This window comes from Triturus cristatus, chromosome 12, assembly GCF_964204655.1.
Source record: "Triturus cristatus chromosome 12, aTriCri1.1, whole genome shotgun sequence".
NCBI classification, from domain to species: domain Eukaryota; kingdom Metazoa; phylum Chordata; class Amphibia; order Caudata; family Salamandridae; genus Triturus; species Triturus cristatus.
In genome coordinates this window covers 526,830,892-526,858,761 of record NC_140595.1, presented here as the reverse complement: position 1 = coordinate 526,858,761, position 27,870 = coordinate 526,830,892, and the positions used below count along the sequence as shown (strand labels likewise).

General features: G+C 47.5%; 1 long non-coding RNA gene across 1 annotated transcript; it reads right to left on the bottom strand.

The window, feature by feature from the left end:
- Positions 1-1,702: 1,702 nt before the first annotated feature.
- On the bottom strand, positions 1,703-5,400 carry LOC146776190 (uncharacterized). The gene is made up of 2 exons (XR_014971986.1): positions 4,535-5,400; positions 1,703-4,423 (listed from the first exon to the last, which is right to left on the bottom strand). It is a non-coding gene; the product is annotated as an uncharacterized LOC146776190 (long non-coding RNA).
- Between the last annotated feature and the right edge of the window lie 22,470 nt (positions 5,401-27,870).

Below are 27,870 nucleotides of genomic sequence, written 5' to 3'. Positions count from 1 at the left end.
CAGCGAGTCCATTTTTCCACTTTTACGTTTTGTTATGAAAAGACCTAACCCCATTGTTCTCTGTTCTTCCCAAGCTTTTCTCGTTAATAACCTACATTGCAGTTTAATTAACTTAATGAATCCAAATCAGTGAATATGATATTTTATAAATAGGGCTCCCGGTATTATGGTATTTACTTTTTTAACATTTCCGTCTGTATTTATCCATATTTATTTTTTGGCCACCTTATTGGTATTTATCCATATTTATTTTGAGTTCTGAGAATAATTTGAGTCGTGAATTGGTATATTTCCACATTTATTTTACCGATAAATATGCACTCATACTTTTGTGCCTGTCGCGTTTTAGTAAACTAAACAGCCAAATATAGTGAAACGCTACACCCACAGGTAAATAACAGCATTATACCGCAAATATATGTTAATGTATGCCTGTATTGAGGAAAATCTCAACCTGTTTTTTAACTTCCCATGCTGTCTACCTGCTAACAGCAGCTCCATTTTTTCCAAGAAAGATTCTCACTGAGTTAATTTAAGCAAGGTTATTGTCAGAATGAAATACAATAAGAGTAGTCATGCTACATCCAAAAATGCTAAGAGGTATAAACTATTTTCACAGCTTTTCAGAAAGTAGAGAGTTGCTTCATTAAGAAAGGAAGTCGTATGATGGGGATGTTATTTTTCAGAGGTAATGGGGCACATCTGATGGGCATTTCAAAGGAATGCCATAGACCTCCTTCCTCTGTACCATCAGGTCAGTGTGCAGCCTACGGGATTGGGGAAGGAGTGGAAGGGCCAGTGCTTAATTTGTAAAAAACAAAAAACATAAGTGCCAGGGCTCTCGTCAGGAGGCCACTGCAGCTTGCACCACCCATTGCCCCTGCCAGTGCTGCCAATGAGAGAAACAACACAACTACTAATCATCACACTCCTACAAGTGTGACAATTCAGACTATTTCAGGCCCCCAAAGCTATAAGAATGGCTTGTGTGGCAGGTAATACCTAGATCCACAGGTGAGTGGTGCGCCGGTAAGGGCTCTCAAGACCCTCATTGAAGGTCATGACCATGGGATGCCCCTTCAGTTGAGTACAGGGAGGCACAGCTTTTCCTACCTGCAAGTGTGGCTGTTTAGGGAATGTGGGCTGTAAACTGAGGTCCAGGTAGAGGCCAGTAAGGCTGTAGACGAAGGCTCCTCTGGAAGTCCAAGGTCAGGCTTCGAGAGCGGGAGCAGGGATTTTCGTAGAGGTAACTTTGCAGGCTTGCTCAGCAAACATGCGTATACTAAAAGATCTACGTGTAAACTGAATGTCGCAACTCGCAACCATTGTCGGACCGCAGAGCCTTACATCCTTCTATGGCTGATAAAATTAGCACAACTGAGTTGGGTCGAGATAACGCCTGGTCCTAGTGCCCTGAGACGACGTACTTCATAGGCAGTGTTCTGTATCTCTATTTATTATGTTTAATAGGACTGGATGAATATTTTGGGGGCTTACAAAGGGATGTGGCTAGTGATTCTTTTCCACATAAATGGTGTCGAGTGAGGTTTCACCTTTCAAATAAGGGTCATTTGAGAGTCATCATCAAATACCTGCAATGACTATTATCAAGCATTGTACCTGGAAAAGTACGGACTTCTCCCATAATTTCAGAGTGGAATTTTTGTAGGAACTTTAAAATAAAGTTTTTTAAAATCACGTATTTGGCCGTTTAAATTGCATTTTATTTTAAGACCATTAAGTAAAACAAAAGGTTATGCGTGAATAGCTATGATGAAATAAAACAAAACTACTTTCATGCCTGGTGATAGAAATATTCTGCTTGTGGATCAGAACATTTTTCAGGCCCTAGGCTGGTTCCTTTCCTTAATTGTAAAATGCAGTTAAAACGTTTTTAAAACCCTGCCTTTTTTCGGGAACTGCTGAGTAATTCTACAACCCAGCCTTTATGTGGGAACGCTTTGTGGGTGTGCTGAGGCTGAGTCTTTGTGATGTGTATTTATGGTAGGTGACAGCTCCTCCCCTCATTCTGAGAGAGATGGCTGATCCTGACCACACCTATCCCCCTTTGTGTCACTTTCTAGGAGGAATACACAAAGACCAACTGTCAGCTACACCTAGTCATGTGACCCAGGATACAGACTTCAGGCACCAAATGGTTAGGACAGGAAAATTCAGACTTTCTAAATGAGACATATTCAGAATTGTGACTTAAAATCCAACCTTACCATTAAAGTGGGGTTTAAATTACAATTCTTTAGAGAGCAAACTTAAACATCCTACCTGCTCCCAAATGAAAATTATGTGTTATTAAATGTAATGAGGTAACCCAATGGGAGAGGTAGACCTTGCAGTAGTAAAAAACAAATTGAAGGATTTTTCACTACCAGAACATGTAAAACTTTAGGGTACATACCCCACTTTTGAATACATGGCACCCTGCCCTTTGGGCTGTGTGGGCCTACACTGGGGTGGCAGATGCATTAAGCGTGAAGGTTTAGGCCTGGCGAAAGATTTATTTTGCCAAGGCGAAAGAGCAAATAAAAAACTGAGCAGACAGGCTGCAATGGTAGTCCTTGGACATGTTTGAAAGGCTACTTAGGTGGGTTTCACAATAAATGCTGCAGCCAACTAGTAGCATTTAATTTACCGACCCTGTCAGTAGCACTTTAATGGGGACTTAGAAGTAAATTAATTATGCCAATACAGTATAAGACAATGTTACCATATTTTTTAGGGAGAGGGCACAAGCACTCAAGCACTGGTTAGCAGTGGTAAAGTGCACAACATCCTAATCTCAGCAAAAATGAAGTCAGCAAAAACAGAAGGATTGAGGGCATAAAGTTGGAGAAACCATGCCAAAGATGACAGGTCCATCAAACTGGAAATTTGAAAGTGATCTCAGTGTCAAGGGTGGTGGCCCACTTACCTATCTAGATAGATAACAAATCTGTGACCCGCTTCTGTTTGTATAAATTATTTAATTTTGCTATCTAAAAAAAAATGGAAAAAGAAATCCTTTCCGTCCTCACCATCCCTCATCCCTCTCTCTCAACATGATTCTTTCTGACTACTATGAACTCCCAAAGATCCATCTCAAACCTTTACCCCTTCCTTTTAGCCATGCCACCCAGCTAACAAGCACAAACAACCACTACTTACAAAAACCTACTACTTCCCATTTCAAATCTATTCCTATCATTCTATCTCTACTCCAAATTACCCCTTTAAAATCCATTCCAATCATTCTATCCCTACACACACCTGAAAACAAGAGCATAAACCTAACATAACTAATGTACAAGAAAAAGAAATTCGTACTTACCTACTAACTACTAATCTTGGTTTCCGGAGTACTGTGGTACTCACTAAAAAAGCACTTCAATGCCTCATCAGGGGCTGTAAGTGCTATATAAATACATTGACAAATTACAATTTAAGATGGATCTTGGATCCCCACTTAGGCCCGCCACTGTGGACTACCTCAGTTAACTGCAACTTGCCCACTTCTCCTTATAGTGCTACTGATTTATTTCAGAATGAAGCTTTGCTTTCTATGTACAAAGATCAAGGGCAACAGAGTGCTTTACATAGAGGCTTTGGATTACAGGCATAAAGTAAAAACGATGTTTAAAAAAAAGAGCCAAATGGGGAGCAAGTGGCAAGATTAAAAGAAGTACCAAAACAGAAAAAAAGTTGAAAATACAACACAATAAAAAACCCACTTTAAATTATACAATTAGAGGATATTTTAGTGAACAAAATGACCCCAAAATTACAGCAATCGAATAAGGGGAACTGTAGATATGAGTTTTTGACTTTTGCTATAAAAGTTAGCTCCAAAAGGTACAAAGTGCCAACTGCGGGCAACTAGTTACGCTTGACCAGGGAAAGAGTAACGTTTGAGGCCAACCGAAATGGAACTCAGTTCGGATAGGAGGCTCAGGTAGGTCCTGGTTGTCTATATGTTATTGGCAGTGCCAGCTGTAGGCCAGATTTGAAGTGGGCTTGATGGCGACAAGTTACTGAAGAGCGGGGTTCTTGTGCGGTCATCGATGGAGAGAAAGCTCAGGAAGGTCTCAACGTCGAATAGCTACTGCTTTGTGCTCCCTTGGTAAGGCCCTCTACATTCAAGCTTGGAAACATTTCTGGAAGCCAGATCTCCTTCAGCGGGTAGATCAGAAAATTGGAGTTGACCTGCGATTTGCTGTTGCTAATACCACTAACCTGTGGCGTGTTTCCAAGCTCAGTCCACGGGAGCAACGAGAATTTCCCCACACTCCAACAGTCCGCCTATGAATGGGAAGAATTTTAAATACTCTCACCTCGCAGAATGACTACTGGAGGTGTGGGGATCAGAAGCCAGGTCTTAACACCTCATATCCCCCAGCTGCTTCCCTTTACTGCCCAGAGATGAGGAATCCTACGAAAACAAAAGGAAAAGACTATTAGAAAACTACTACTCTTTCTAGTAAATTCTAGATGATAACAATAGACTAAGAGTTGACCTTGTAACAGACACACAGCCCCTTACCAGCTGGACACCTCCGGGGTCTTGGTAGGATTTAACAAGCAGCCGTGCGGATAGTGTGGATCCAAAAAGGGTAGACGACTGCCGCAATAATGAGAAAGGGCAAATAAAAATGCAGGTTACAAAAATAATGTTAAGCTTCTCCACAGCGCTTCTAATTAGACACTTCTTCCCTCAAGAACAAGAAGGGAGTTCACTTAAAAAGGCGGGCTAGCCTGCTACTAACAAAAGGTAGAGGCTATTATCAACTTGGAGTCACGTGAAAGCAAAAAACACTACAAGCTGGGCTACAATGTAATGTAGTGCAATGGTGTCAATCCAACATAAAAAGGAAACGCGCCCCTGCGCGTGTAATGAAATGTCCTTCGTAAAATAAAAAGAAACGTGCACCGCACGTAATGAAAATCACCAATATAAAAGACTCGGTGCAGGCTGCCGGTGTCTAAGTAGATTTTGACAACTGGGATTCTTCAATCCCGGCCGCGTTTCATTCCGGGATACAATGTAGCTGAAAAACAACCCGGGAGCTTCAATCGCGGCAGCGTTTCATTCCGGGATACAATGTAGCTGAAAAACAACCCAGGAGCTTCAATCGCAGCCGCGGCAAAGTGAAGCGCGGAGAAAACAAAAATGTAGACATGGAGAAGGAAAGGAAACGCCCGCGGAACTTCAATATCGGGCGAGAGGAGCAGGTAAACAGGCAAAAGGTTATCTCGGTAATTGGAGGGCCAAAAAAGGCGCCAAACAGGAAGGGAACTTCAGTAAAGCACCAGGTAGCAGGAGGCAATACTTCGGGATTCCAAATGCAAAGAACGGGGAGCCAGGTTCACGAATCGAAAGCAAGGCAATGGCTCCGCGGTAGTTCACAATATTTAAAGGGAGGGAGTGTCATTAAACTCCACCTCCGTTTGAGCAGCAAGGGACCTGCTCAAAAGTGTACAGCAAGAGATCTGCAGTGAGGGACCTGCTCAAAAGTGTACTCTGTTACAAGGCAAGAACCTAGTTCTCGTTCCAACCCCAAGGGACTATGCAAACGGCCTGATGTCTAACATTTGCCATTGATGAGTTCGGCTTCATGGCAGTCCTTGTTTCCTGCCGGTTCTTCAGAAGAAAAAGTTTCAAAAAGATTAAGACCCAACTTTTCCAGGCTGGGCAGGAGGAGTAAACTCACCAGCCGAGGGTTCCAGGACCTCAGGTACGGGATTTGGTAGTCAAGACTCACTCCAGCAGAAGTCATCAGCAGGGTTCAGTGCAGGTCCAGTTGAAGCTGGTCAGCTGCGCTCTTCAAGAAAGTGGACTTCTTGCAGCTTTTATGTCCCTGTAGCTGGATAGGAGGTCAGTCGACTTACCCTTGTAGTACACTTCTTTGTCCTGGGGACAAGTGGGAGCAGGTACAGCCCTTAGGGTTCTCCTCACTGGTCACAACAGTCCTTCTATTTTCCAGAGGTCCAGCAATGTTCTGAAGACTCTGATGGGGTGCAACATTTGTGCCCAGTGGCATCCTGTGGGTGGGGGAAACTCCTGGTCAATCCTTACCCAATGAAGTAAAAGATCCCAAAGGTAACCCTACCCCCTTTTGCAGCACTTCCTGAGTGTTGTACTGTAAACTATACCCTAGTACCCCTCTCTACCTAAAGCCAACATGGCAGAACATTACGTCCCCTGTGCAGAGCTCCCTGTGCCCACCCAGATGTGTGGCTATGATAATGGGCCAATACTCCCTTGTGGTCACTCCAAATGAGTTCTGGCTAAGATCCCTCTCCCACTTGGTTTGGAGACAGGCTGGCTATGAATGCAAAAGTAAGGCAGGTATGAGCTACATCTGCCAATGACAGAGTAGGCATCTGATAAAGCTCAGAAAGGGTCTGGGTACAGCCCCCCGGCCATCCTGCTCAGGGAGGACAAACATCTCCCCACGCCAAGACCTTTTGTCCACTTTCTGGGAGCAATTCAGCTTCTTTATAGGGGAGACATCGACAGTCAAATGACATGGAACACTGGCAGGAAGACAGATTTTGGCTAGTGCAGGAAAATGACAACTTTCTGAAATTGTAATTTTCAAAAATAGTGATATAAAACACAACTTCAGCATTCAGTTGGATTTTAAATTACTAACAAAATGAGACCTTTAATCATTTTTCTAGCTATTCCCAAACTGAAGTTAAGCATTATACGGTGTTCTAATGTAACCCAGTGCTTTACTACGTGAGAGACAGCCTTGCCACAGTGAAAAAACCCTTTGAAGGTTTTTCACTGCCAGAACATGAAAACATAAAATATGCATGTCCTTTTGTTTAAATGCCAAGCACACTGCCTATGGGCATGAGGGTTTTCCTTAGGGGTGACTTATAAGTATTACAAATGAAGGCTTAGGACTGGTAATAGGCTTATTTTGCAGGTCAAACTGGTGGTTTTAAAACTGAATACCCAAGCTGCAGGGGCAAGCCTAGAGACATGGTTTGCCCTGCCACTTTAGTGGCGGCATAATATCTGCTGCAGGCTACCAATATGTAACATCTGTGGCCTAATGGCTAGAGCGGTCAACCACGAAGCTGGGGAACCAGGTTTAAGCTTCTGCAGGGACACTCAACATTCTGTGATCCTAGGCAAATCACTTAATCTTCCCGTCCCTAACAAAATGAATGTGTCGTCTGTAATGCAACTGGTGCTCATGTAAAGTGCTCTTACACCTTCGAGTCGAGCTATATAAACCCCCTCCCGCTAAACAAATACTAGTGTCATTTAACTTACAGGCTATGGGTACACTTGGTACCATATACTAGGGATTTATAGGTAAGTTAAATAGTCCAGTCAGGAGTATATCCTATTTGGACATGTTTTATGGGTCAGGGCACACACACCGGGCACCGGACAGCAGTGTCCCAGTGTGCAGAGTCCAAACATCAACAGGAAAATCTAGCAAGAAGTGGGGGAGATCACACAAAACAGGCATTTTCCTACATGCTCCCACCTCGAGCTAAAAAGGTAAGGAGCATCAGCTGTTCCCTTAGCAGTTCTTTTTGATTTTCAGCAGAGAGGATGTTGAAATAGTCCTCTGCCGGGTCATTTTCAACCCCACATCCTCCTGTCAAGTCCATTCCATATGGGGTGTTGGGTCATCGCAACAGTTTTGCCATTGACAGTACTGCTAATCTGTCATGCTCAGCCCCAACCACTATCCTGGTTCATGGGCTACCCTTCTCATCTGCAGACCCAACTTAAGTTAGAGGTAACCCTAACCTGCCCACAGAGTCAACCTAGCAGGTGAACAGCACCACTTTACCAATAAGGTGAGGTGGCCCGTCTTGCCTCCCAGGCCAAGCTTCTGCCCCCAAATGAGGGTCAGTGCTACCCTAAAGGCAAGTAACCAACAGAGGCCACTGACAGCTATCAGTGTCAGGAACCAGACTCTTAGCCATCCACTGACAGCTGGAAGGTCTAAGCTGTTTCCTGAAGTAGGCCTCACTTCCAGCCCTGGGGTCAGCAAGGATTCCCCCACTTGCTCAGGAGATCCCTTTTACCTCTTAGGTATCCCAAAGTGGGGGCTAAACCTCAGATTGCAGACACCCTCCTTCCACTCTTGCTTCGGCCTTTGAAGGTCTGTACCCTAAGAATGAACAGGTGCCTGGACATCAGGACATCTATGATGAACTGTAAGACGCCACCAGGGAAGACAATGACGAAGCTGGCGTACGGGACTGAACTACCGCTCCCATAGTTCCGTGCGACGATCGCGTTGATGACGTCATCGCGCACCCAGAAGGACGTTCTTTAGACGCTGAGGAGGAAGCAGCGGGTGCCGGTTACTTCGCCTGCTGAGACGCCGAGTCCCCGATGGTCTGGTAAGGGTGCATATGCACCGCCTTTTGTGTTCCAGTCATTCTTGAACGCTCAGCAGAAGCGGCATACTCCTGAGCCTTTGTTTGTCATACCGCTATTCCCGTTGGCTGGACCCCGGTACAGGGTCCTTGCGGGAGAGCGGGAAAAGCCCCGTTTTGTGCTCACCAAGCGGACTGGGGGGGTTTGATGTGAATACTTTAACCTTGCTATACGGTGAGCAGAGGGGCGCCTTGAATGCTTCATTGAATCCGCGTTATCGAAAGGGGGTGGTTGGCCTTGCAAGTTACGCTACCCCTTGTCTTTTCCTGGAGCGTTTAAGACATACACAAAAGACATAAACAGTCGTACTAGCTATCAGTGGTGTGCGGTGCTTACGCAACCTGAGTGACTGCGCCACAACTAGCTATTGGTATTCTATGTTCTGAGACGTATCAGAACGTGGTATTATTTATTTTCAAAGAGCACACGCTTGACAAATGTGGAGTTGGAATATGTGTTTGTCCCGAGTTTAAAGAGTATCGTATTCATATGCACTATATGTTCACACGCCCATGCCTGGGGGTCCCTCTTGTGTTGTTTTGCTACAGGGGAACCTGAGATTCCTCAAAGTCAGCTCTGCACCCCTGTAAAGTCCAGAGCAGCATATCTACGGGTAAGTTACGAAGAGAGGCGGAGAATAACAGGTGATTGGGTAAATACAGGTATTAACCTATTCTTCCATATCCTTAGATATGAACCGCGCCCTGATAACCTCACTGTGCTGACTAGGAAACAAAGGCATTTTACTTTCCAGGTAGATAGACCAGGAGAGGAGCAACTGTGGAAGTGTAGTTGATTTCAGGCTGTGAGTTATATCAGTGCGTTACTTGAGAGTTATTTTCTTACAGGTCTCCCTCCCCACTGTCCCCATCCTTCCCTTCCCCCGCTTGATCACTCCATGGAGTCTGTGTGCTAAATCAGACCGTGGTGGTATCGAGAGGTGGACCATAACGAGGAACATACGACCCTGAAGATCCAAGGCTGCAACAGAGTAACCGGCCCACGTATTTTCATCCTCCCGGTCGCAAGTTGAATATGGCCACTTTAGAAGACGTCATGGCAGCGTTAGCCATAGTACAGACAGAACTAGCGGCCTCTAGGGCCGAAACAACCCGCTTGCAAGCCGTGGTAGACAGAATGCAAAGGAACCCTTTTAATGCAGGCGCAGTACAGGCGACACACACAACACCCCTGGTAGTGGAGGTGCCTACACCCATCCCTCTGGCCACCCCCGAGAGATTCCACTGGGAGAGTAGCAAGGTACAGGTGTTCATGACACAGGTGATGCATTTCTCCTGCAGGGCTAAGGCATTTACCACCAACCACGCTAGGGTCGCCTTCCTCATCTCTTACTTGGCAGGAGATGCGGCACAATGGGCTGTGCCTTTGGTGAAAAGAGACAACCTGTTGTTATATAACTGGGACTCCTTTATTAGGGAGTTCAAGAAGACTTTCAACCGCAGATCTGCCACGCTCTCAGCGGACAGGGATTTGCTGGAACTAAAGCAAGGAAACCGGGACCTGATCGCTTACCTCAACGACTTCCGTAGGCTGATTACGGAGACGGAGTGGCCCGAGGCTAAACAGGATGCTATCTTTCATCAAGGGCTGAGAGAGGAGATGAAAGACATTCTGGCGCTAATAGTTCCTCAGCCGGTGTCCTGTGAATACTTGATAAGTCTGGTGTTACGCCTCGATCATAGGCTCAATGAGCGCAAGGGAGAACACAAACGAAGAGAGCGTCTGCCAGCCCGGTTTGAGACACTACGTCAACACGAAGGCCACACAACCTCTAAATGCGAGCCAATGGAAATAGGTGCCGTGCGATCAGCGCTTAACATGGAAGAGAGGGATCACAGAAGAAAGAAAGGGTTATGCATTTATTGTGGCAAGAAGGGGCATTTTATTAAAGAATGTACACTAAGATCCAAGTATCCTCATGCAGAAAACAGAAAGATGGTGCCAATAGCCTCCACGACCTCTGCGGGAAACGACCAAGCTTGAGGATTACCGAAGGGATTTCTTCAAGCGATGTATGCATCCCTTCCGTCGACAAGGACCCCCTATGTAAAACTGACCACTTCTTCTTGGACTTTTGTTTCCTTATCCATGACAAATGGTGTCCGGTACAGGCTATGCTGGATTCAGGGGCGACAGGCTGTTTCATCGATCAGAAACAAGCCATGGCCCTGGGACTCACTTTGCAAGAAAAAGAACGCCCTGAAGATATATATGCGGTGGACGGAAGACGTTTGGATGCCGGTCCCATTCGGTTGTGCACTGAAGAACTGGATATCCTGCACGGTCTTGACCATCAATAAAAGCTAGTTTTCAACGTTATACAAGCACCACAGTACGGTGTCATTTTGGGGCTACCGTGGCTGTGAAAACACAATCCCCAGGTGGATTGGGTGGAAAGAACCGTCTCCTTCTTATCTGAGTTTTACGGACAGCACTGCCTGGCAGACAAAATTAATCCGGCTACGATTTTGGCAGAAAGACATCATATCGCTACAGCGGCCGAACACCCGGTGCTCCTACCTGATGAATACAAGGACTTCGCAGATATCTTTAACAAAACAATGGCGGAAACGTTACCACCCCACAGGCAATACGATTGCCAAATCGACCTGCTTCCTGGGGCTGTTATCCCTTCTGGGAGAGTATATGCATTGACCGAACCGGAAAACGCCCATCTCCGTGAATATTTGGTCAAATATTTGGCTTTAGGCTTCATCAAGGTTTCAAAATCGCCTGCGGCCTCTCCGTTATTCTTTATTCCGAAAGCCAACGGCGAGTTGCGCGCTTGTGTGGACTTTCGTTCACTCAATGCAATCACAATAGAAAATCGGTATCCGCTCCCTCTTATCAACGTTTTGCTGGAGCAGGTAAAAAAGGCTGTCATCTATACCCGGCTGGACTTCAAAGGGGCCTATCATCTGGTTCGGATGAGACAGGGCGATGAATGGAAGACGGCATTCAAAACACGCTTTGGCCTCTATGAATATCTTGTAATGCCGTTCGGCTTATGCAATGCACCAGCCGCCTTCCAATACTTCCTCAATGATGTGTCAATGGAGTTTCTTGACCACTTCGTGGTGGTCTATATCGACGATATTCTGATCTACTCACCCAATACAGAGATCCATGGCACACATGTACGCACCATTCTGCAAACCTTGAGAAGACATCAACTATACTGTAAAATCAGTAAATGTGAATTTGGTGTCACCATGGTAGAATTCCTAGGCGTAATGTTGACCCCTTGGGGTCAGGAAATGTCGGAACGCAAAATACAGGCCGTGAAGGAATGGCCTACTTCCACGAAGGTTCGCGACATCCAGTGCTTCCTCGGCTTCGCGAACTTTTATCATAGATTTATTGATCATTTCTCCAAGCTAGCCGCTCCGATTACTCGTTTGCTGCAAAAGAAAGTGGTGTTTCATTGGGCTGAGGGGGCTCAACAGAGTTTCGAGGCTCTAAAGAAGGCTTTTGTATCCGCCCCAGTGTTACGACATGCTGATCCCGATCAACCATACATAGTGGAGGCAGACGCGTCTGAGTACGCGGTAGGGGCTGTGCTTTCCCAACGCCATTGCGATACAGGCCGCCTTCACCCAGTGGCGTTTATGTCCAGGAAACTTAAGTCCGCCGAGCGTAACTATACCATTGTGGAGAAGGAGTTATTGGCCATAAAGAACGCATTCCAAGAACGGAGACAGTACTTAATGGGAACCAAACACATCGTCACTGTTTACACTGACCACCGCAACCTACAGTTCATGACCGCTGCCAGACACCTAACCCCTCGGCAGCTGCGCTGGATGCTGTTCTTTGCGAGTACAACTTCCTGGTAACGTTTCACCCCGGGAGCGAAAACAAAAAGGCCGATGCACTGAGTCGACAAACCTCCCCGACTACTCCGGACATCCCGCCAGAGAATGCCATTGTGGATCCATGGAAGGTGATATGTGTCACAGCCCCCGAGAAATTCCTTACGAGCATCAAGAAGAGCATGACCCTGGACAAATGGAAAGGGTGGTTGGAGAAAAACAAAGACTGGACGGTGAAGGATGGTCTTCCGGTATGTGGGAACCAGTTGTTGTTGCCTATTCCTTGCTTACGGAAACAGGTGTTCCACTGGTGTCACACTCTACCCAGCGCTGGACACAATGGCATTGAGAAAACCAGGGAGCGAGTGCTCCGTCAGTTTTGGTGGCCCACCATCAAACATGACATAAAAATATGGGTAGGTGAATGCAGGGTCTGTTGCCAGATGAAAACACTACACACCAAACCGGTTGGGCTTTTGCAGCCTCTTCCTACCCCGGCCCATCCATGGGAATGGATCTCGCTTGATTTCGTGGTAGGGATGCCTCCAGATAAGGGACATACCGTCATTCTCGTAGTAGTGGACTACTTGACTAAATTAGCCCACTTCATTGCATGTCAACAGATACCTACTGCGGGGGAGCTGGCGATACTTCTCTTGAAAAAGATAGTAAGATTACACGGACTTCCTCAAGTGATAATTTCGGACAGAGGGACCCAGTTCACTGCTAACTTCTGGAAGAAGTGGTGTGCGCCGTTGCATATCACCTCTAACCTATCCACCAGCTACCAGCCCCAAACCGATGGCCAAACAGAACTGGTCAATCAGACACTAAAACAATATCTCAGGTGTTATGTGGAGGTCACTACAGAAGCGTGGGTAGACAGCCTATGGTTAGCGGAAATAGCATATAATAGCACATTACACAGCTCTACTAAACACACACCCTTTCACTGCACCTATGGGTATCACCCCTGTTTCACCCCCTTCCAGCATCCTGTGGGCCAGGGATCTGTGCCAGAGGTACAGGAACGGATAACACATATTCAAAAGACATTACAGCAAGCTCGGAAGGAGCTACAGAAATCAAAGATCCAGTATAAGGCTTATGCGGATAGACATAGGCGAGAAGGGCCTCGATATAAACAAGGGGATTACGTGTGGTTGTCCACCAAAAACATACGCTTCAAGAGGTATAGCGTCTTTAATCCCCGATACATTGGCACCTACAAAATAGTCAAATTGATTAATCCGGTGGTGGTGAAACTAGCGTTACCATCATCCTTGCGCATTCATCCTGCCTTTCATGTGTCCCTGCTAAAACCCTCACACTCAGGGATACAGAAACCACCCGCTCCCGTGTTGGTGGAAGGTGAGGTAGAACATGAAGTGAGGGGTATTCTGGACTCAAAGATCCATCGCTCTAGACTGTGGTATCTGGTTGCCTGGAGAGGCTACGGGAACGAGGAAAATTCGTGGGAACCCGCTACAGGGGTTCACGCTTCCCGCTACGTTCGCCTCTTTCACAAACGTTACCCTCACAAACCTTGCTTCTGTCATTGTGCTTCAGGAGAGGGATGTACTGTAAGACGCCACCAGGGAAGACAATGACGAAGCTGGCGTACGGGACTGAACTACCGCTCCCATAGTTCCGTGCGACGATCGCGTCGATGACGTCATCGCGCACCCGGAAGGACATTCTTTAGATGCAGAGGAGGAAGCAGCGGGTGCCGGTTACTTCGCCTGCTGAGACGCCGAGTCCCCGATGATCTGGTAAGGGTGCGTATGCACCGTCTTTTGTTTTCCAGTCATTCTTGAATGCTCAGCAGAAGCGGCATTCTCCTGAGCCTTTGTTTGTCATACCGCTATTCCCGTTGGCTGGACCCCGGTACAGGGTCCTTGCGGGAGAGTGGGAAAAGCCCCGTTTTGTGCTCACCAAGCGGACTGGGGGGGTTTGATGTGAATACTTTAACCTTGCTATACGGTGAGCAGAGGGGCGCCTTGAATGCTTCACTGAATCCGCACTATCGAAAGGGGGTGGTTGCCCTTGCAAGTTATGCTACCCCTTGTCTTTTCCTGGAGAGTTTAAGACATACACAAAAGACATAAAACAGTGGTACTAGCTATCAGTGGTGTGCGGTGCCTACGCGACCTGAGTGACTGCGCCACAACTAGCTGTTGGTATTCTATGTTCTGAGACGTATCAGAACGTGGTATTCTTTATTTTCAAAGAGCACATGCTTGACAAATGTGGAGTTGGAATATGTGTTTGTCCCGAGTTTAAAGAGTATCGTATTCATATGCACTATATGTTCACACGCCCATGCCTGGGGGTCCCTCTTGTGTTGTTTTGCTACAGGGGAACCTGAGATTCCTCAAAGTCAGCTTTGCACCCCTGTAAAGTCCAGAGCAGCATATCTACGGGTAGGTTACGAAGAGGGGCGGAGAATAACAGGTGATTGGGTAAATACAGGTGTTAACCTATTTCTTCCATATCCTTAGATATGAACTGCGCCCTGATAACCTCACTGTGCTGACTAGGAAACAAAGGCATTTTACTTTCCAGGTAGATAGACCAGGAGAGGAGCAACTGTGGAAGTGTAGTTGATTTTAGGCTGTGAGTTATATCAGTGCGTTACTTGAGTGTTATTTTCTTACAGGTCTCCCTCCCCTCTGTCCCCATCCTTCCCTTCCCCCGCTTGATCACTCCATGGAGTCTGTGTGCTAAATCAGACAGTGGTGGTATCGAGTGGTGGACCATAATGAGCAACATACGACCCTGAGGATCCAAGGCTGCGACATGAACACACAGTGCCCCTCAAAAGTGACACCATCGGGTTGCATCTTGGGGAAGTGTGTTTATGCAGATACCCTGTCTCCTGTCACTGTGATAATGCAGACACCCCCTCTAGGTCAGCAGTGGCCTCACCAGTGCCAGTCTAGGTGTCCTCTCCTATCGGAGCAGGTACTCCATGGTTCTTTGGTCCTCCAAATATGGGTGGCCTCCTCCCTATACCTTTTCCTCTTCTCTAGGGCCCCTGTACCTATCGCTTAGGGACAGTACCCCAGAAATTTGGGGTTTTGGGCACCCTGGATGGCTGTTCCACTTAGCTCTTCTTTTGATGTCAGAGCTTATTGAGAAGGATGCATTCTAGGGATAGATTAGGACTGACAACTATACTTCTCTGGGCAACTACCCCCTCCCATTATAGGGATACCAAGGCTACAGGGTGGACAGATTCCCACACATGGGCATTCCTTACCCTGCAAACTTCTCCTGGCAGATACTGATCTGGTGGAAACCAGCCTTTCAAATACCATGGTCTGCTGGCACCTGTATCCATCAGGGCTGTGGCAGGGACCCCATTCACTGCGATCCTTTGGAAGGGATTCTTACCATTTTGACCAGCTTACCTTCTGGGTCCACTTTCCAGCTAAATGTTATTAGGACATCCTCCGAGTTATCCTCTCCCATGGTTACAGTAGTCACTCCTGTGGTATGCACACTACTGTTAACGTTTTTCCTGGGGCACTAGGCACCCCCCCCCCCTTTCTGTGCCCTGACTCCTAGCAGTCAAAGCACTAACGTTTGTCAGTTAGTCAGCTGCCTATTCTTCGTGGATCAAGAGTGTGTTCCTCCCGGGTGTAGGTATTAACTCCCACAATAATGCTCCCCAGTGCTTCTGGTTCACCCTGTGCATTCTTAATGCTCTTTCAAGGAAAGCAAATCATTTGTCAATGTCATCCTCCACCACAAACCTAGGCACTATGCATTTAGGCAAGTGAGGGGTGTGTGCTCCTCTTACAGACACCTCACCATTGCTGCCAGCATCCTCAGTGGATATCAGAATCAGTTGGCTCTTCTCTTCTAAGGCCAGTTTCGTCTCCTCCAGCTCAATCTTCTTCTCTCCAGGGCTAGGGTTGCCATCTTGTCTTGAAGGTCCCTCTCTGACTGCTTGTCCTGAAATTCCATTTTGTTGCGAGGAGCTCAGGTTGTGGGAGCCTTTAATACTCATCATGGAAAGCGCACACCAGAAGCTTCTTTGAGACAGAGCATCCTCTGCCTCTACTCCTCCTGTGGTGTCATCAACTTCTTCATCATCCTCCTCTGAGGTGGCCTGCGGCTATTGGACTTCCTCCTAGGCCCTGATGGCCTTCATATAGTCCGTTCTCTTGTAATTCAGGCCCAATTTCAGTTACCTGTCTCTGCACAGGGCTTTCAACTCCACTAGTGTGAGAGTTTCAAGGTCAGCCATATCACCGCCATATTCCCTTAGACCTTCATAAGGTGCAAAAATTGGAATCATAAGTAATTTAGAAAAATCAGCAATGACTCAATCAAAGAACCGATACCAACTAAAAATCTGTTTTTTGCTTTCTGTTCAATTTAGATTTTTTTATATTTCCAACCGAATAGCTTAGTGGTACTGCTAAAAACAAGTTCTGGATCCCTCCACTTAACACTGATTTGAGAAAGTGGATTATTCATTGGGGTGAATGGTAGTCCACCACAAGTGATAATGTCACAATTCATGTTAGGTCAGTCCAGTTTTCAATAATTTAAACCTGAACTCAACCTCTGTTAGCTATGGCACACAGCAGACAGGCTTAACTTAACTTTTAGGGGTAGACTACAATGGCGGACGGGAAAGCACTCCGACCGCCGTGGTTGCGGAAAAAAAATGTCTGCATGTACTGCGGAAAAAGCGGCAGTCAAATTAGGATGCACTCCTCGAAAAATCCTACCGCGGCAGTTGGATTCAACAAAACTCCACCGGGAACGTCCGGAAAATCAGTAAATCCGACCGCGGCAGACGGTAATGCTGCGGAACGAACCAAAGAGGCCAATCCACCAGCGGAATGACCGCAAGTGAGATTAGGATAAGATGACGCACGCTGGTTATGTCACAAGTGCACAACAAATGTTTTGACCTCAAAAATGAATGTGCTTGTACCACCGACACCTCCGTCGATTCTAATGTATACCCGCACTTGTTAACATCACAAGTGCACCACAATATACATGTAATCACCACGCCTAATATGTATCCGAGAGCCTATTCCTTTTGTCACAGAAAACTGAGCGTTTGTTTGTATAATCACATGCGCGTACTTTTAAGGCAATAACAATCACTCAGAAGGAAACATGTTTGCCCAAAGAATCAATATGTCCGAATGGTGGAGAGTAACAGCGCTGTGAGAAACTACTGAACAAACAAGCCTCTACCGCGCCGCAAGTGGAATGATCTTGCCGGCCGCGAGGAATACTGGAAAAGGTTTACCGTCCAAGACCGGGCCAGTCTTGCCTTGCCTCGCTGTGCAGGATCGAGTTGCAGAACTCGGCCTGAGGCGAAGATCAGCTTCAGAAGCACTGCGCCATCAAATGGAAGAGAACACCGCAACACGTCCTTTCACCAGCTGGAGTCACGAATAGTGAGCCCAGAACTACGTACACACGCTGACTCATCAAGAAGTCAGAATCCAAGATGGCCGCCACCCAGGGCTTCTGGGACTTGTCGTCCCCTTGTGGGAAAAAGGGGTAAACAGATACAAATCTACAAAATAAAAGCACAGAACAACCTGTAACCATGGAATAAGGGAAAGCCTCGCATGTCAGTAAATACAGAAATGACAATAAGCATATATAAACAATATATACTGATTTACTGTTTACAGCACCACCACCAACAGGGCCGGGGGAAAAAGGAATGGACCTTACCACAAGGTAAATTCTGTCTCTGGCGCCGTGTGCAGGACAACCTTGGGGGCCAAGCGACTGAAGGTGGGGCGGGCCCTAGACCGTGCACCGCCACGCTAACAACAGGAATATCGGGGAAGTGGAGGCTGATAAGTACCAACAAATGTCTCCCATTACACTGCTACTTACTGTCTTGCACAACTAGAAAGCTACACTTGCTAGACCTAAATGCACTTACGTACAACACACTCTTCAGAACACATGTCTCAAAGATCTAACATTCCCTTCCTCTGAATCACCCCAAAGGTAGCTAGCATTATTTCCATGGGGGCATGTGTACAAGAAGCCAGCACTAAAGCTCCCACCAGGCCCCCTTATCCCACAGCTGAGCAAGATGAAGCCCTCCCCACATCCACAACCATGTGGCAGCCATTTCATTGTTCTCATCAAACTTACAGGTAGGTAGCCATCTTAACAGGGAGGGGGTATGTGGGTAGGGAGCCAGCACTACAACTCCCACCAAGCCCCCTTATCCCACAGCTGAGCACGATGGAGGACATCCCACACTCACAACCATGTGGCAGCCATCTCATTGTTCTCATCAAACCTACAGGTAGATAACCATCTTAACAGGGAGGGGGGTATGTGGTTAGGTAGCCAGCACTACAACTCCTACCAGGCCCCCTCGTCCTACAGCTGAGCAAGATGGAGCACTCCCCACAACCATGAGGCAGCCATTTCATTGCTCTTCTCAAACTTACAGGAAGGTAGCCATCTTAACAGGGAGGGATGTTTGTGGGTAGGCAGCCAGCACTACAACTCCCACCAGGCCCCCTTGTCCCACAGCTGAGCAAAATGGAGCACTTCCCACACCCACAACCATGTGGCAGCTATTTCATTGCTCTCCTCAAACTTACAGGTAGGTAGCCATCTTAACAGGGAGGGGGGCATGTGGGTAGGAAGCCAGCACTACAACTCCCATTAGGCCCCCTTGTCCCACAGCTGAGCAAGATGGAGCACTCCCCACAACCATGTGGCAGCCATCTCATTGTTTTCATCAAACCTACAGGTAGGTAGCCATCTTAACAGGGAGGGGGGATGTGATTAGGCAGCCAGCACTACAACTCTTACCAGGTCCCCTTGTCCCACAGCTGAGCAAGATGAAGCACTCCCCACAACCATGTGGCAGCCATTTCATAGCTCTCCTCAAACTTACAGGTAGGTAGCCATCTTAACAGGGAGGGGGGTTTGTGGATAGGCAGCCAGCACTACAACTCCCACCAGGCCCCCTTGTCCCACAGCTGAGCAAGATGGAGCACTCCCCACACCCACAACCACGTGGCAGCCATTTCATTGCTCTTCTCAAACTTACAGGTAGAAAGCCATCTTAACAGGGAGGGGGTATGTGGGTAGGAAGCCAGCACTACAACTTCTACCAGGCCCCCTTTTCCCATAGATGAGCAAGATGGAGCCCTCCTCACACCCACAATCATGTGGCAGCCATTTCATTGCTCTTCTCAAACTTACAGGTAGGTAGCCATCTTAACAGGGAGGGCGGGTATGTGGGTAGGAAGCCAGCACTACAACTCTCACCAGGCACCCTTATCCCACAGCTGAGCAAGATGGAGCAGTCCCCACATCCACAATCATGTGGCAGCCATTTCATTGTTCTCATCAAACTTACAGGTAGGTAACAATCTTGACTGGGAGGGGGATATGTGGGTATGGAACCAGCACTACAACTCCCACCAGGTCCCCTTGTCCCACAGCTAAGCAAGATGGAGCACTCCCCACGCCCACAACCACGTGGGAGCCATTTCATTGTTCTCCTCAAACTTACAGGTAGGTAGCCATCTTAACAGGGAGGGGGGTTTGTGGATAGGCAGCCTGCACTACAACCCCCACCAGGCCCCCTTGTCCCACAGCTGAGCAAGATGGAGCACTCCCCACACCCACAACCATGTGGCAGCCATTTCATTGCTCTCCTCAAACTTACAGGTAGGTAGCCATCTTAACAGGGAGGGGGGTTTGTGGATAGGCAGCCAGCACTACAACTCCCACCAGGCCCCCTTGTCCCACAGCTGAGCAAGATGGAGCACTCCCCACAACCATGTGGCAGCCAATTAATTGCTCTCCTCAAACTTACAGGTAGGTAGCCATCTTAACAGGGAGGGGGTATGTGGGTAGGAAGCCAGCACTATGACTCCCACCAGGCACCCTTGTCGCACAGCTGAGCAAGATGGAGCACTCCCCACACCCACAACCATGTGGCAGCCATTTCTTTCCTCTCCTCAAACTTACAGGTGGGCAGCCTTCTCAAGCTCTCTTATCTCACCCCTGAGCTGGATGGAACACTCCCTCCCCCAATTCAAGACCCATGTGTAACATATTCCCTTCCTCTGCTCCACTTCACAGGGAGGTAGCCTTCCCAACAGGGAGGGGTGTGTGTGGGAAGGAAGCCAGCACTACAACTCCCACCAGGCCCCCTTTTCCCACAGCTCAACAGGACGGTAAACTCCTCCCACTGATAACCATGTGGCAGCTATTTCCCTCCACTGTGTCACCGAACAGGTAGGTAGACAGTGCATCTGCCTTGCTCCCTGAGCCTACCTCGGTCGATTTTGGGGCTGGGAGGCTCTCCCTCGAATCGGCAGAAGCGCGGTGGCCATTTTGGGTAGGGGAAGCGTCCAGTCACCAGCATAAAAGGCACTCCCCTCGCAGGGTTTCGCCCTTTCTGAGTGAGTGTGTGAGTCCCTCCTGAGGCGGAAGCCGGGAGGTTGTTGTGCACTGTAACTCTGTGACCATTTTATATACTTTATTGCCTCTATTTTCGCCGCATTTTAAATAAAGCGCTTGATTTCTTTGCACATTGCACATCGTTTTAATCTGCTCATAATTTCAAACTCGACGTGGTATCCTACCTAAATTGTTTTTCCCCGCACTGCCTTGCTCCCTGAGCCTACCTCGGTCGATTTTGGGGCTGGGAGGCTCTCCCTCGAATCGGCAGAAGCGCGGCGGCCATTTTGGGTAGGGGAAGCGTCCAGTCGCCAGCATAAAAGGCAACGGTCATGTCTCCGCGCAGCGTACGCGCTCAGCGGACGCGCCGGATCTGCGCCGGAGTCGTGCCAGAGTCCTGCCCATCTGCGCCCATCTGCGCCCGTCTGCGCCCGTCTGCGCCCGTCTGCGCCCGTCTGCGCCCGTCCGCGATCAGGACGCGGCCGAGGCCAGGTACTCTGTGGAAACCCCACCATCTTGCTTCAAAACATATAGTAAGGAGTCTCTTTTTTCGATACAACACAAATGCTGTGCTCTCACTGTTTCTCTTCAAAGGGACTTAGCCCTATATCCAGAGTTGGGCATACCTTGCAATATGCTGAATGACACATTGGTCCCGTGCCCCTTTGATCAGCCGCCGTCTCAGGCCCCTAAAGACACCAGCTATTTCTCTATTAAGGCTGGCCTAATTAATTGTCGCTCCCTGCCTAAACATTCTCTCGATATCGCCCAGTCTCTGATGGACAATAACTGGGATTTACTTTTTCTTACGGAAACATGGCTGGAGGATGAATCTAATCCGTCTTTATGCCTGGCCATTCCCCCGGAATATAATATCCTATGCGCCAATAGAGCGGGTCGCAATCGGGGAGGTGGAGTAGCTATTATTTATAGATCCCAATGGACAATCTCTTCCTTCCCTTACACACAAATTGAACTGATTGAAGCCCTTCCCTTCTGTATTAAATTAGCTGAACACACCACACTGACAGGGCTACTGGTCTATCGCCCTCCTAAATCTAAGGCTTCCTACTTGGCTACATTTTTGGACTATGTCCTTCAGACTAGCCTACGCTATGCCAATTTTACCTTACTAGGAGACCTAAATTTACACGCAGAGGACTCTTCTGACAAGCTTTGCCTTAACTTTCTTTCTACTTTAAAAGATGCTGGATTAAGCCAATTGGTTTCTCAACCTATGCACAAAGCTGGTCATACTCTTGATCTTGTTTGCTCGAATTTCTCAAACATCCTGATTGAGGATCCCTATCCGGTGATTTGGTCGGACCACTTTTTTATCCCTTTTGCTATTCATCTTTGCCAGCATGTGAGACCTAGAATTCCCCCTAAGGCGGTAGGACGTAATTGGAGTAAGATCTCCCCTGACAGTGTTGCCCTACATCTTGTAAATACCACTCCCAAAGACGCCCCTGATTTAGATTCACGCCTGACTAACCTCAACTGCTGGGTCACCTCTGCTATTGACTCGCTCGCTCCTATGCGACCGATTAAAACCTTTCGAGCAGCTCCCTCCGCCCCATGGTACTCCGACGAGCTTCGGAAATATAAATCTTCTTGTAAGCTGTTGGAGCGCCGGTGGAGGTCACCCTATTCTATTGATACAAAACTTAAATATAAACTGGCCCTCAAAGAATACCGTAGGAAAATAATTGAGCATAAAAAACGTTACCTGGAGGAGAAAATTAATAGAGCGCATGGCTCGGCCAGGGAAATTTTTAACACAGTGAAGACTTTAACAGATCCCTTGGCTCTTAAACAGTGTCTTCCAGTCTCTCAGGCCCTTTGCTCCCGCCTCTCTGACTTCTTTGAAGACAAGATTGCGAAGATCTATGACACCTTCCCCAAGAATAATGATCTAGGGAGTGATACGCCTTTAGCTGACCGCATCGAGTCTTCTTCCACCTTTTCAGACTTTGAGGCAATCTCACTGGAACACTCACTGATGGAACTGTCTAGGTGCCGCTCCGGCTCACCACTTGACCCTTGGCCAGCCAAGCAATATAAATTATTGGCCTCTTTTCTTAATCCCTTCCTTAACTACATCTGGAATGACTCGCTCAAAACCGGAATTTTCCCGGAGTCTTGGAAACATGCCCAACTGGTCCCGATTTTAAAGAAAGCTAATACAGATCCTAATGAGCCGGTGAACTATCGACCTATTTCTCTGCTCCCAGCCCCTGCCAAGGTCCTTGAAAAGCTAGCGCAGCAACAACTGGCAGGTTTTGTTGAATCCCACGGCCTACTTCATGAATCCCAACATGGTTTTAGAAAGTGCCATAGCACTGAGTCTGCCCTTATAGAAATGTCCGACTCTGTGCGGTGGAAACTGGATGGGGGTTCCAGAGCGGTGCTGGTGCTGCTCGACTTGTCGGCAGCATTCAACACCGTCTCTCACCCCATCCTGATTGACCGTCTTCGGTCGAAGGGCATTCAGGGGAAGGCCCTGGAGTGGCTGACCTCTTTTTTGTCTAATCGCACCCAGGCAGTCTATACTCACCCTTTTACCTCTGTTAGCCGTACCCTGAAATGGGGTGTCCCTCAAGGCTCGGCTTTGAGCCCACTATTGTTCAATGTCTATTTTTCTCCTCTGGCTGAACTCATTGCTAGGTCGGGCATCATAGCTACTTCCTATGCAGATGATATTCAGCTGCTTTTCTCCTATGAGAGTGCCACGCAGACTACTTTTGATCCTTTGAAGGATTGTCTGCGGGACATTTCAAAATGGATGGACCATAACTGCCTCCGCATGAATGCGGCGAAAACGGAGGTTCTCTTTTTCCATCAACCCTCCCCTCTTGATGCATCTCTCTGGTGGCCACAGGAACTTAGCCTTCCCCCTGTCCCTAAGGACTCTGTAAAAAATCTAGGGGTCAAGTGGGACTCAAATCTTTCTTTTAGCAACCAAATACAGACCGTTTCAGCCGCTTGTTTTCCCAAGATCAGGATGATTAGGAAATTCATCACCTATCTCCCTAGTGACACCAGGAAAACCATAGTCCAGGCATTGATTACATCTCACCTGGACTATGCGAACGGCCTGTGTTTAGGGTTGCCCGCGGGCCTCCTACATCGGCTCCAGACAGTCCAGAATATGGCTGTTCGGCTGGTCTGCGGGGTTTCCCTACGCACCCATATTTCGCCTCATCGCAGAGCATTACATTGGCTACCAATCCATCAAAGAGCTGCATTCAAAGCCATGACCTTAGCCCATCGAGCAACTAGGGGTAGGGGATCGGCCTACCTCTCTGTTAGTATCCGTCCTTACTGTAACTCTCGGAACCTTCGTTCCAACTCCCAACATCTGCTTTCCATACCAAGATTCAGGAAAGCACGTTCTGGAGGTAAAACCTTCCAGGTCTGTGCCACAACTCTCTGGAACGAACTCCCGATCGCAATTAGGATGATCCAGGAAGAATTACCCTTCCGTAAGGCACTAAAAACTTTTCTCTTTTGTTAACCCCCCCAGGACTATCACTCTGCTTTCACTCAGAAGCGCCGGGACACCCCGTTGGGGTAGCTGCGCGCTATATAAAATACACAAAATAAAATAAAATAAATCTGCCCTGCCATCCTTTTCAAGATGCATGGAGCCATATGACCACAACAGCCCACACATGTCATCCAACTTGGCATAGATCCAAAAGCCACGTCAAGTGTGCAGACAGCTAAGCATACGTAACTGTCACAGAAATTAAACTTTGAACCTCCAAGTCACATGTTGAAGAAATTCAGGGCGCAATCATGCACAGCACAGAATGCAATGTGTAAGTGCCATGGTGTCAGAGCTTGAAGGCCCATATGAACACAAATCATTCATGGTCAATCGGACAAACAATCTAAAGTACATGATATGAAAAAGGTATGTATAATATTACAATGGCTAGTCCTTGCTTAGCTGAAAGTGATTCCATGCAGAGCAAACCAAAAAGACGCATCACATAAAGTTGATGTGCCACAAGTCGTTAGATGATGACATGTCCCTGTAATCACACAATCTGTACGTGGCACATGGTTTCTATTTACATGTCACACCATGGACAAGTAATGTAAGTACCTCAACATCATGTCATGATGTTCAGTATCTTGCAGCCATACCAAGTGATTGCAATGTAAAGTGGGCGGTGTATCACATGCAACATCCAAACGTCAAACACCAAGCTTGTGGAGTGCACTTCAATGACCATTTCACCTCTGTTCAACAGGAGATCCCCAAGCAACTGAGAATACAGCACCAACCTGCAGAGCCAGTATCCCCCCCCCCCCCCAACCCGGAACATGAACTCTCGGATGCAGACTCCCTACGTTTCTCTGATGAGGCGCAACAACCTGGCCCATCCGGCCTGCCAGGGCGCACCACGTCTCAGGCCCTTATTGTCCCTACCACCACCACCGCAGCAACAACAACAGCGCTGACCCCTGTTGCAATGACCTGTGCGGCCTTAACCACCACCACCACTGCTCCCTGCAACACTCTCCCTGCCTCAGTGGTTACCAACACCACCATACAATCAGAGAAGGCCAGGGAGAGTTTGCGGGTGCATCGAGTGCCAACGCCACAGGTCCGGGTCAGCAGGGCAGGTGGGAGGGCAACTGGGGGACAAATACAGGAGGACACTGGGACCAAAGCCCTGGCCACCATCGCCAGAGTTCTTGGGGCATATGAGCAAACCCAGGGACAGATGTGCTAGGTTTTGGAAGAAGTGCGTGAGCTCCGCTTGCTGCCGAGGTCCATGGACATGCGTATGGGCCAACTGGTGGACCTCATGGTCCAGCTTGTGGGTGTTCTGAGGGACAGACTTGTGGCCCAAATGACAGCTCAACGCCCCTCTAGTGGCCCACATGCTGATGCTCCCACCACCTCAGTTGCGGCTACAGAGAGGGGTGAGCTGCAACAAAATGACTCCTCAGATACCGCTGAGCCCGCAGCAGAGACCCCCCCTGCCAAATGCACAAGGGGCTGTCCGAGAAACAACAGGGGAGGATCGCGTGGCAATGCACCATCCAAACACTAGTTGCCGAGACAGCCATGATGGCACCTCTGTTCCCCTTGACATTGACTTCGTTGACGATCCTTACCCATATTTCCATGTTGATGGCAGGAGTCTGTTGGACTGTGTAACTACATCAATGTGGTTACTACTCTATTTGTCTCATTTACCATCACTGACAACTCATAAATTCACTTAGCACCATTTTGTAAAGAATCATTTCTCTGTCACAAATACTTATTGTAAATAAACACTCTTTACACACCTATGTCTTTGTGTCAGCTCCATGTTTATCACAGTATGTACAATGTCAACTCAGAATCCAATGTACCACAACGTCTGATTGTGACGAGGCATTGAGAGGGTGAAGGGACCTAGAAAGACACAAGAGAATGACATTTACTTGTCAGGTGATACGATTACAGCTAGAACACACCACTAGTCATCAAGGAACAGAAACCAGCACACAGAACCATGAGCAACAACATAGACATGAGGTACCTGGATGAAAATACCCTGTGCCACACACATCAGCCATTAGCACAGAGCCAACAACAGCCAGCAGTCAAAAAGACAACAGACACTGTTGTACAATGTCACTCAGCTGTTGACGCAGGTAAACCCCTTCCTCTTCTCCACTCTAGCATCACTGGGCATGTATGGGTTTGCAAGGGGGGGCATATGCTGCTCATCATCGTCCAGGAGCAGGGAGATCTCTTTGCGCAAGGCCAGGTTGTGGAGCATGCAGCATGCAACTATGATGTGACACACCTTTTGGGGAGAGTAGAGTAGTGCACCTCCGCTCTTGTCCAGATATCGGAATCTAGACTCCAGAAGCCCAGAAGCACACTCCACCACACGCCGTGTCATCACGTAGCACCATGCTCAACATAGCTTGAGACATCCCACCGGCGATGGTCACCATGTACTGAAATGAACCAGTTGCAAAGAAATGCAGGGCCGCCATCACCTTAACTGTTGGCGTCAAAGCAGTCGGATAGGTTCTCTGATGGGGCTCCAACTGACCACATAGGTCTTGAAGGGTAAGACGATCCAGACAGAATTTCCTTATAATGTCCTCATCCTCCATGTTCGCCAGCACTGGGAATGGACGATGCACATTTGGTCGTCTCCTACATATTATGAAAAGGGACACATGTCAATTTAATTCCCCTATGAGATGTGTCAAACATCTTACATCTTGACTGACGCAGCACCAAAAATGACTGGACTGTAACAACAGCTTAATGCACAAGTCACATGCAGAGACACCTTGATTGCATGTAGTTGTACATGTGGTCAGTAAGTACATACTAAATACCTCCAAAACAGATTCTGACTATGTGAATGGTAAATGGTACACTCCTACATCTTGTGTCACCAGCCCTGGGTGTAGGTGACACAGCACATTTTGGAAAAAACAACACTGCTGACTTGCTGACTTCTACGTAGCTGCTGTACCTGCCACACCTTCTTGCATAAGTCGCACAGAGCACAACTTTTCTACACAAGGAGCACAGTGTGTGTAAGCTGATAAACTATCAAAATGAACAAAGCAATGTACACCATGAAATAGGCACATTATGTGGTCAGGCCATCATTACTGTGTGTTGATTAGTCATCTCACACATTGACATGTGCACAAATATGAGACTCCATTATGCACCAAATCTGTGTACATGCACACCAATATCATAGGTGAAATGTGAGTAAGACACAATGAAACCAGCAGAAGGTGCACAGTCCGTTCAGAACAAAAAAGCAGAACAGTAGTTATTATAGAGAAGTACATGAGATCCTGCAAGTAGTTGGGACAACCCCTCACAGGAGGTAGGAGTCCATCAGCCCACCCTTATTGGCGGAGCATCGTCATCTGGTACTCCTGGGAATCTCTGTCTGAGCCCGGGGTCGCAGATCTCCAAGGACTCTGCCTGGTGCGCAGGCCAGTGATACCCAGAGAGAAAATAAACTCCTGCCAGGGTGTGTACCCAAATAGTCGAGGGCTCCAGTGATGTGCAGTGCAAGAAAGTGATGTGAGGTAAAAATGAATACTTGATCAAAAAATGTGTTTAATGTGGATCAACCAAGTTTCATGTCTAAAAGAACCTATAGTCTGATATAAAATTTTACAGGCTAATTTTTGGTT